The sequence below is a fragment of the Acomys russatus genome, chromosome 10 (genome assembly GCF_903995435.1).
Source record: "Acomys russatus chromosome 10, mAcoRus1.1, whole genome shotgun sequence".
In the NCBI taxonomy this organism is placed as follows: Eukaryota; Metazoa; Chordata; class Mammalia; order Rodentia; family Muridae; genus Acomys; species Acomys russatus.
Genome location: NC_067146.1, coordinates 74,031,276 through 74,040,736, shown reverse-complemented (window position 1 = coordinate 74,040,736; position 9,461 = coordinate 74,031,276).

The following is a 9,461-nucleotide window of genomic DNA, read 5'->3' as shown; positions in this document are numbered from 1 at the left end:
CGAGAGTACCGTGTGCTACGAGGGTACCACATAGAGCTAAGGGCTTCTGTACTGTGTGCTACGAGGGTACCGTGTGCTACGAGGGTACTGTGTGCTATGAGGGTACCACACAGAACTAAGGGCTTCTGTACCGTGTGCTACAAGAGTACCATGTGTTATGAGGGTACGGTGTGCTATGTGGGCACCAGCAAGACCCTCAGCTCCAAGAACCCATCGCTGGCATATTGGATTATAGATAATACTATAATGCTATAAATCATGTGAGCTAAAACTATAAATGAATAATGTATGTCTTTTGTGTGTATAAGTGCATGGAATCTCGAAGGAAAATACACTTCTAATATTGGTTGCCTGTGAGGGAAGGAGAGCAAACTGTACCTCTTTTAAACGTAAACTTTCTAGGCCAGTGTATAATTTATCTTTTAAATGGTGACAGTGATTCTAAAAGCTTTAAAAGGTAATATAGGCACAAGTGTGTGTGTGTATGTGTGTGTGCATACACACAAATATGCACACAGGTGCACACATATGTAGACACACAGTGCCACTGGGATGCCTGTGTGAAGAGTGGAGTGGAGGAGAACTTTTAATTTTTTTTCTTGTTTTCATTTATTAATTTATTCGCTTTCCATCCTGATCACAGACCCCCATTTTCTCCTCTCCTCCCAGTCCCCACGCACTGTCCTCCCACCATTTCCCTCTCCCCTTCTCCTCAGAGAAGGAGAGTCCCCCACCATGGGTACCAACCCACACTGGGACATCAAGTCACAGCGTGACTAGATGCATCCTCTCCCGCTAAGGACAGAGAAGGCAGTCCAGCTATGTGAAAGAGATCCAAAGGCCAGCAATAGAGTTAGAGACAGTCCCCACTCCAGTTGTTAGGGAACCAGCATGAAGACCAAGCTGCACATCTGCTACAAATGTGCAGAGGGCCTAGGTCCAACCCATGCATTCTTTTTGGGTTCAGTCTCTGTGAGGCCCCATGGGCCCAGGTTAGTTGACTCTGTTGGTCTTCTTGTGGTGTCTTTGAGCCCTCAGGCTCCCTCAATCCTTCCTCCCATTCTTCCATAAAACTCCCAGAGTTCCACTTATTGATTTGGCTGTGTGTCTCTGCATCGGTTTCGAGGAGCTGCTAGAGGAAGCCTCTCAGAAGACAGTTATGCTAGGCTCCTGTCTGCAAGCAGAGCAGAGTATCATTAATAGTGACAGGTGCTGGCTCTCTCCCATGGGGGTGGGTCTCAAGTTGGGCTAGTCATTGGTTTGCCATTCCCTCAATCTCTGCTCCATCTTTATTCCTGCACTACTTTGTAGATAGGACAAATTCTAGTTCAAAGATTTTGTGGGTGGGTTGGTGTCCCTATCCCTCCAATGGAAGTCCGTCCTGGCTGCAGGAGGTGGCTACTTCTAGCTCCATATTACCTGTTGCTATGAGACTCAGCTAGGGCCACTCCCACAGACTTCAGGGAGCTTCTTTGTCTCAGGTGTCCAGCTCTGCTGAGAGATGACCCCTGCCCCCATATCTGTTCTCCCAGCTCTCTCTCCTCCACTCTCCTCCAACTTGATCCCTCCTATTCCTCTCTCCACTCCCTCCCTCACCCAGTTCCCTCCCTCCCTCCATCTCCAGGGTTTATTTTATTTCCCTTTCTGAGTGAGACTCAAGCATCCTTCCTTGAGATCTCCTTGTTCCTTAGCTTTTTTTGGGTCTGTGGATTGTAGCATGGTTGCCCTTTATTCTATGGCTAATATTCACTTATAGGTGAGCATATACCATGCACATATTTCTGGGTCTGGGTTACCTCACTCAAAACATTTTCTAGTTCCATCCATTTGCCTGCAAATTTCCACGATGTCCTTGTTTTTAATAGTTAAGTAGGATTCCACTGTGTAAATGTACCACATTTTCTTTATCCATTCTTCAGTTGAGGGACATCTAGGTTGTTTCCAGTCCCTGGCTATTATGAATGAAGCTGCTATGAATATAGTTGAGCAAGTGTCCTTGTGGAATGGTGGAGCATATTTTGGGTATATGGCCAGACGTGAGATAGCTGGGTCTTGAGGTAGAACCATTCCCAATTTTCTGAGAAAAAAAAAAGTGGTTGTACGAGTTTGCATTTTCACCAACAATGGAGGAGTGTTCCCCCTTGTTCCACATCCTTGCTAGCATGAGGTGTCACTAGAGTTTTTGATCTTAGCCATTCAGGTAGGTGTAAGTTGTGCTGATTTGCATTTCTCTGATGACTAAGGCCATTGAACATTTCTTTAAGTGCTTCTTCACCATTAGAGATTCCTCTGTTGAGAATTCTGTTTAGTTCTGTACCCCCATTTTTGAATTGGGTTATTTGGTTTGTTGGTATCTAATTTCTTGATTTTTAAATATATTTTGCATATCAGCCCTCTGTCAGCTGTAAGTTTAGTAAAGATCTTTTCCCATTGTGTAGGCTGCTGATTTGTCCTATTGACAGTGTCCTTTGCCTTACATAAACTTTTCAGTTTCATGAAGTCCCATTTATTAATTGTTGATCTTAGAGCCTGAGCTATTGCTGTTCTGTTTAGGAAGTAGTCTCCTGTACCAATGAGTTCAAGGCTTTTATCCACTTTCTCTTCTATTAGATTTAGTTTATCCAGTTTTATGTTGACTTGACTTGGACTTGAGCTTTGTGCAAGGCAATAGATAGGAATCTTTTTGTATTCATCTACACGTAGATATACAATTAAACCATCGCCGTTTGTTGAAGACTCTTTCTCCCCCCCCCCCCCATCATATGGTTTTGGCTTCTTTGTCAAATATCAAGTATCTGTAGGTGTGTGGGTTTATTTCTGGATCTTTGATTTGATTTCCATTGATCAACATGTCTGTTTTTAATGCCAATATTATGCAGTTTTTATTATTATTGCTGTGTAAGTATAGCTGGAAGAGTCATGGGTGATGGGGTGATGATACCTCCACAAGTTTTTGTTTTGTTTTGTTTTATTGTACGGACCTTTTTCAGCTATCCGGAGTTTTTGTTTTTCTATATGAAGTTGAGAATTGTTCTTTCAAGGTCTCCAAAGAATTGTGTTGGAGTTTTGGTGGGACTTGCCTTGAATCTGTAGATTGTTTTTGGCAACACAGCCATTTTTACTATGTTAATCCTACCAATCAATGAACATGGGAAATCTTCCCATCTTCTGATATCTTCTTCAATTTCTTTCTTTAAAGACTTGAAGTTTTTCTTATACAGGTTTTTCACTTGCTTGGTTACAGTTACACCAAGATATTTTATATTATTTGTGGCTATTGTGAAGGGTGTATTTTCCCTAATTTCTTTCTCAGCCTGTTTGTCATTTGTATACAGGAGGGCTACTGATTTTTGTTTGTTTGTTATTTTTAGTTAGTTTTGTATCCAGCCACTTTTCTGATGGTGTTTATCAGCTGGAGGAGTTCCTTGATAAGAGTTTTGGGGTCACTTGTGTATACTATCATATCATCTCTGAATAGAGATACTTTGACTTCTTCCTCTCCAATTTGTATCTCTTTGATTTCCTTTAGTTGCTTTATTGTTCTAGCTAGAACTTCAAGTACTATATTGAATAGATATGGAAAGAGTGGGCAGTCTTGTCCCTGATTTTAGTGAATTGCTTTAAGTTTCTTTCTATTTAATTTGATGTTGGCTATTGGCTTGCTATATATAGCCTTTATTGTGTTTAGATATGTGCCTTGTATCTCTGATCTTTCCAAGACTTAACATGAAGGGGTGTTGGATTCTGTCAAAGGCTCTTTCAGCATCTATTAAGATTATTGTATCATTTTCTTTTTCTTTCATTTTTTATATGGAGGATTACATTAGTGTATTTTCATATATTGAATTATCCCTGAGCCTCTAGGATGAAGCCTACTTAATCATGGTGGATGGCTTTTTTGATGTGTTCTTGGATTTGGTTTGCGAGTATTTTAGCACTAATGTTCATAAGGGAAATTGGTCTGGAATTCTCTTTCTTTGTTGAATCTTTGTGTGATTTAGATATCAGGCTGATTGTGACCTCATAGAATGAGTTTGGAAATGTTCTTTCTGTTTCTGTTTTGTGGAATAGTTTGAGAAATATCGGTATTAGCTCTTCTTTGAAACTCTGGTAGAGTTTTACACTAAAACCATCTGACCCTGGGTTTTTTTTTTTTTGTTTGTTTTTTGTTTTTTTGTTTGGAAGAATTTTCATGACTGCTTCTATTTCCTTGGGGGTTATAGGACTTTTAAAATTGTTCACCTGATCTTTACCTAACTTTGGTAAGTGGAATCTATCAAGAAAATTATCCATTTTATTTAGATTTTCCAATTTTGTAGAGTCCAGGCTTTTGAAGTAATACCTAATGAGTCTTTGGATTTCCTCAGGGTCTGTTGTTATTCCCCCTTTTTAATTTCTGATTTTGTTAATTTGGATATTCTCTCCTCGCCTTTTAGTTAGTTTGGCCAAAGGTTTGACTATCGTATTGGTTTTCTCAAATAGCCAGCTTTTGGTTTCATTGGTTCCTTGTATTATTCTCTTTGTTTTAAATTTATTGATTCCAGCCATGAGTTTGATTATTTCCATCTGTCTACTCCTCTTGGGTGTGTATGCTTGTTTTTGTTCTAGAGCTTTCAGGTGTGCTGCTAAGTTGCTAGTATGAGATCTCTCCACTTTCTTTATGAAGACTCTTAGTACTACAAACTTTCCTCTTAGCCCTGCTTTCATTGTGTCCTATAAGTTTGGGTATGGTGTGCCTTCATTTTTATTGACTTCTACAGAGTCTTTAATTTATTTCTTTATTTCTTCCCTGACCCAGTGGTTGTTGAGTAGAGAGTTGTTCGCTTTCCATGAGTTTATAAGCTTTCTGTTGTTTCTCTTGTTGTTGAAGTCCAGCTTTCATCCATGGTGGTCAGACAAGATACAAGGTATTATTCAACTTTCTTGTATCTGTTGAGGCTTGCTTTGTGACAAAGTTATATGGTCAATTTTTCAGAATGTTTCTTGAGGTACTGAAGAAAAGGTATATTCTTTGGTGTTTGGGTGAAATGTTCAGTAGATATCTGTTAGGTCAATTTAATTAATAACATCTGTTAGTTTCATTATTTATCTGCTTAGTTTTGTCTCAGTGACCTGTTCATTGATGAGAGTAGGGTATTAAAGTCTCCTACTGTTAATGTGTGGGGTTCAATGTGTCATTTGAGCTTCTGTAATGTTTCTTTTACAAATGTGGGTGCTCCTTGCATTTGGGGCATAGATGTTCAGAATAGACTCATTGTTTTGGTGAGTTTTTCCTTTGATGAGTATGAAGTGTCCTTCCCCATCTTTTTTTTTTTTTTTTTATTAATTTTGCTTGAAAGTCTGCTTTATTAGATATTAGAATGGCTACTCCAGCTTTTTTCTTGGGTCCATTTCTTAGAAAACCTTTTTTTTCCAGCCTGTTACTCTATCTTTGTTACTGAGGTATGTTTCTTGTATGCAGAAGAATGATAGGTCTTGTTTTTTGCATCCATTCTGTTTGTCAGTGTCTTTTTATGAGGAAATTTATTCTGTTTATATTGAAAGATATTAGTGACTAATGATTATTAACTTCTGTTATTTTGATGTTGGTTGTGGTATTGTTGAGTGTGTGTGCCTCTCTTCTTTTGGATTTGCTGGTGTGGAGTTACTTATTTCCTATGTTTTCTTGGGGGTAGTCAGCCTCCTTGGGTTGGAGTTTTCCTTTTAGTATCTTTTGTAGGGCTGGATTTGTGGATAGATATTGTTTAAATTTGGTTTTGTCATGGAATATTTTGTTTCCCTCATCTATGTTGATTGAAAGTTTTTCTGGATATAATAGTCTGGGCTGATATCTGAGGTCTCTTAGAATCTGTAAGACATCTGCCCAGGTCTTTTGAGTTTTAGAGTTTTTGTTGAGACATTGAATGTAATTCTGACAGGTCTTTTATATGTTACTTGGCCTTTCCCCTTGTAACTTTTAATATTATTTCTTTGTTTTGCACATTCAGTGTTTTGGTTATTATGTGACAGAAGGAGTTTTCCTGGTTCAATATATTTGGTGTTCTGCAAACTTCTTTTATGTTTTAAGATATCTCTTTAGGTTGGGGAAATTTTTTTCTATGATTTCATTGAAAATATTTTCTGGGCCTTGGAGCTGGGAATCTTCTTTTATTCCTATTATTTTTAGGTTTGGTCTTTTCATGATGTTCCAGATTTCTTGGGCATTTTGAGTCAGGAATTTTTTAGATTTACCATTTTCTTTGACCAATGTATCGATTTCTTCAATTGTATCGTCTACGCCTGAGATTCTGTCTTCCATCTCTTGTATTCTGCTGGTAATGTTTGCATCTGTAATTCCTGTTTTTTTCACCCTTGATTTTCCATCTCCAGGATTCCCTCAGTTTGTATTTTCTTAATTGCTTCTATCTTCATTTTTAGGTCTTGAACAGTTTTATTCATTTTTCTCTACCTAATTGTGTTTTCTAGTATTTTAAAAAAATAGATTTATTCATTTCCTCTATAAAGGCCTCTATCATCTTTATAGGATTGGATTTAAGGTCATCATCTTGTGTTTTGGCTGTGTTGGTCTCCTCAGGGCTGGGTGTAGTAGGATAGGTGTGCTCTGGGGGTGATATATTGCTCTGGCTTTTCTTGATTGCGTTCTTATACTGGCTTTCAGCCATCTGGCTATCCCTGGTGCTGGCTGGCCACCAGGGGAGCAGGTATAGTTGTGGGCTGGAAAACGGAGCATAAGGAAGTGGGTACAGTTTACCACTGTTGGGTGCTCTTTAGGAGAACTTGGCAGGTAAGAGATTGGCAGGGAGGGGGATCTATCCTGTATGTTGCTGGTGCCAGCAGGACTCCTGGGGGAGGCAGGCAGAGTGTTGGGCAGGACAATGGAACTCAGGGGACAGCTTGGCTCACCTCTGCTGCTTGGGCCCCAGTGGGACCTAGCAGGTATGGTATTGGGGGGAGTAGTTTAACCTGGATGTTCCTGGAGGCCTCCTCAGAACGGCCAGCAGAGCTGTGGGACTGAAAATGGAGCTCAGGGGACAAAGCACAGCTCATTGCTGCTGACTGTGCCCCAGGGGAACCCAGCAGGTTGGGATGGGTCTAAACTGAATGTTCTTGGGGATGGTAGGCCTCCCCGGGAAGGTCGGCAGAGCTGTAGGCTGGACAATCAGGAATTTTTATTTATAGGAGTTCATTGCAATTGGCTGTTGAGAGTGTAATGTAATATGGCCCAGACAAAAGTGAGAGTGGAGATTAAGGGGAAAAAAGTAGATACACTGGAAATCCCTTGTTAATAAAAGCACCAGGGTTGGGAGAAGGTTCACTTTTTTTCATATCAAGTAAATCATATTTCTGCACACATAGGCCTCCATACTAATCCACTGTGGTTTGACAGGTTTTTGTAATAAGTCCTTGGATTCTGGGGCTGGTGAGTCTTCTTGGGGCTCTGAGGTAGATGCAATGAAGTTGGCAGCAGGGCTCCTCAAGTTTTCTATTCTCTAAAATGCTTTATATGCAGTTGGCAGTTGCTATTTTAGCATTGTGTATGGAGTGTCTTCCCTTTTCATGACTGAAACCTCCTATTGGAATCATTTGCTCAGGATGTTTTTTGCTATAGCCTTTGGCTGTAGCCTGCTGAGCTTCTGGTAATGTCTTTTGTTGTTGTTGTTTTGTTTTTACATTTTTTTTGAGACAAGGTTTCTCTGTGTAACAGCTATCCTGGAATTGGTTTTGTAGATCAGGCTGGCCTTGAACTCACAGAGGTCTGTCTGTCTCTGCCTCCGTAAGTGCTGGGTTTAAAGGCATGTGACACAGTGACTGTAACTTCTAAGACTATGTTTGTCAACTTTCCTAATGCTGAGACCCTTTATTACAGTTCCTCATGTTTTGGTGACCCCACCCATAAATTTTTTTCATTGCTCCTTCCTGTAATTTTGCTACTGTTATGAATTGTAGTGTCAATATCTCATATGTAGAACATCTAATATGAGACCCACAGGTTGAGGCACTAGGATTGCAGGGCATAACCATTTAGCCCATCCTACAGGGATCTTAACTCAAAAAAGTGTCTTGGAGCCCTACTGTTTCAGCCCCACATGGTATTCTTTCTCAGCAAATGCTTTTCTAAACCCATAAAGTGCTCAGAGGTTAGCATTCTGTCGTCCATATAATGAACTCTTTTTTTTTTTTTTTAATTAAGAGTGGATGTTAGATTTCTGAGGCAGCTTAAAGGGAAAGGAGGTAGAAAAAGACAGAAGTCTGACCTTCAAGAGATTTGTTTATTAGCACACACTAAGAGGGGTAGCCTGTCTTTCTCTGTGTCTTTGTGTCTGTCTTTGTGTCTGTCTGTCTGTCTGTCTCTCTCAAAATTGAGGTAATATGCCAAGGGAAAATCTAGTTGCAACTCTATATAGTCAGGGTGAAGAGGTTGAGAATATAAAAATTGTTGCAGTCATGGGGCTCTGTGTAATTTTGCATTCTGTCTTTCTTGAAATTGTATGATTCAAGCAAGACAGAGCTTCACGGGGGATAGGTTATCTCTGCAAACATTCTTTTCTGGGATGACTGAGTAAAGTCATCTTTAATGTTGTAGGAATTCTGTTTTATATCTAAGACACTCTATCATTCTAAACTCAGACACAGTATAAAAAGTGGGAGTGAGAGCCTTGATCTTTTCTTAGCTCAGGGTCTATTGAAGAGAGGTCCTCTGGTCTCTTAGAGGAGGAGAGTTTTAACTTGACTGTCTTTGATGGATCATGCAATTGCTGTCATGCATTTCTAGAGAAACATTTGAAAATAATTATAGAGGTCTATTGTAGACTCAATTTTCTTAACTAAAATATTTTATTAACAACTTAGTGACCGAGCCTACTTTAATTATAATCCGATTAACCAAAACAGTAGGGAATGAGGATTAATGGACACAATAACAAAACCTTAAGGATATCAGTTCCGAGGAATGATTCTCCGATTCTCCGGTTGGGAGCCGCAGGATTTCCACTGGAACCTGGGGTAACCAGACCCCAGAGCCCCAACAAGCCGGAGCTCTGAAGCCTTCCCTTGAGCACTTTTCTCTAGGAGCATCTTGAAGGGCAGCGATGAACAGCCAAATCTATCCCAAGTCTCCAATCGGCCCCGCCGCCAGTTCTGGGCTCATTTATATATCTCCTCCCAGAGTCCGTTCATGAGATCTTTTCAGATGGCAGCAATTAAGCTCCTGCACAAGGTGGTTGCTCTTCTAGTGAATTAACATCACCTGTTCTCTCAAGAGACCGTTCAGATCCCACACTTGGGATCCTAAAGAACAGGTTTCTCTTCTTCAGTCTATAAGTAGACTATTTGTTTAGAGAGTAAAACTGAAAGATTTCCCAGAAAGGTGGATGAAAAGGGAGAAATGGATGTGAGTGAGACAGAATGAGTTAGTGATAGGAAGTGGTTATATTCAGGCCAACAGTAAAAAGTCCCACTGC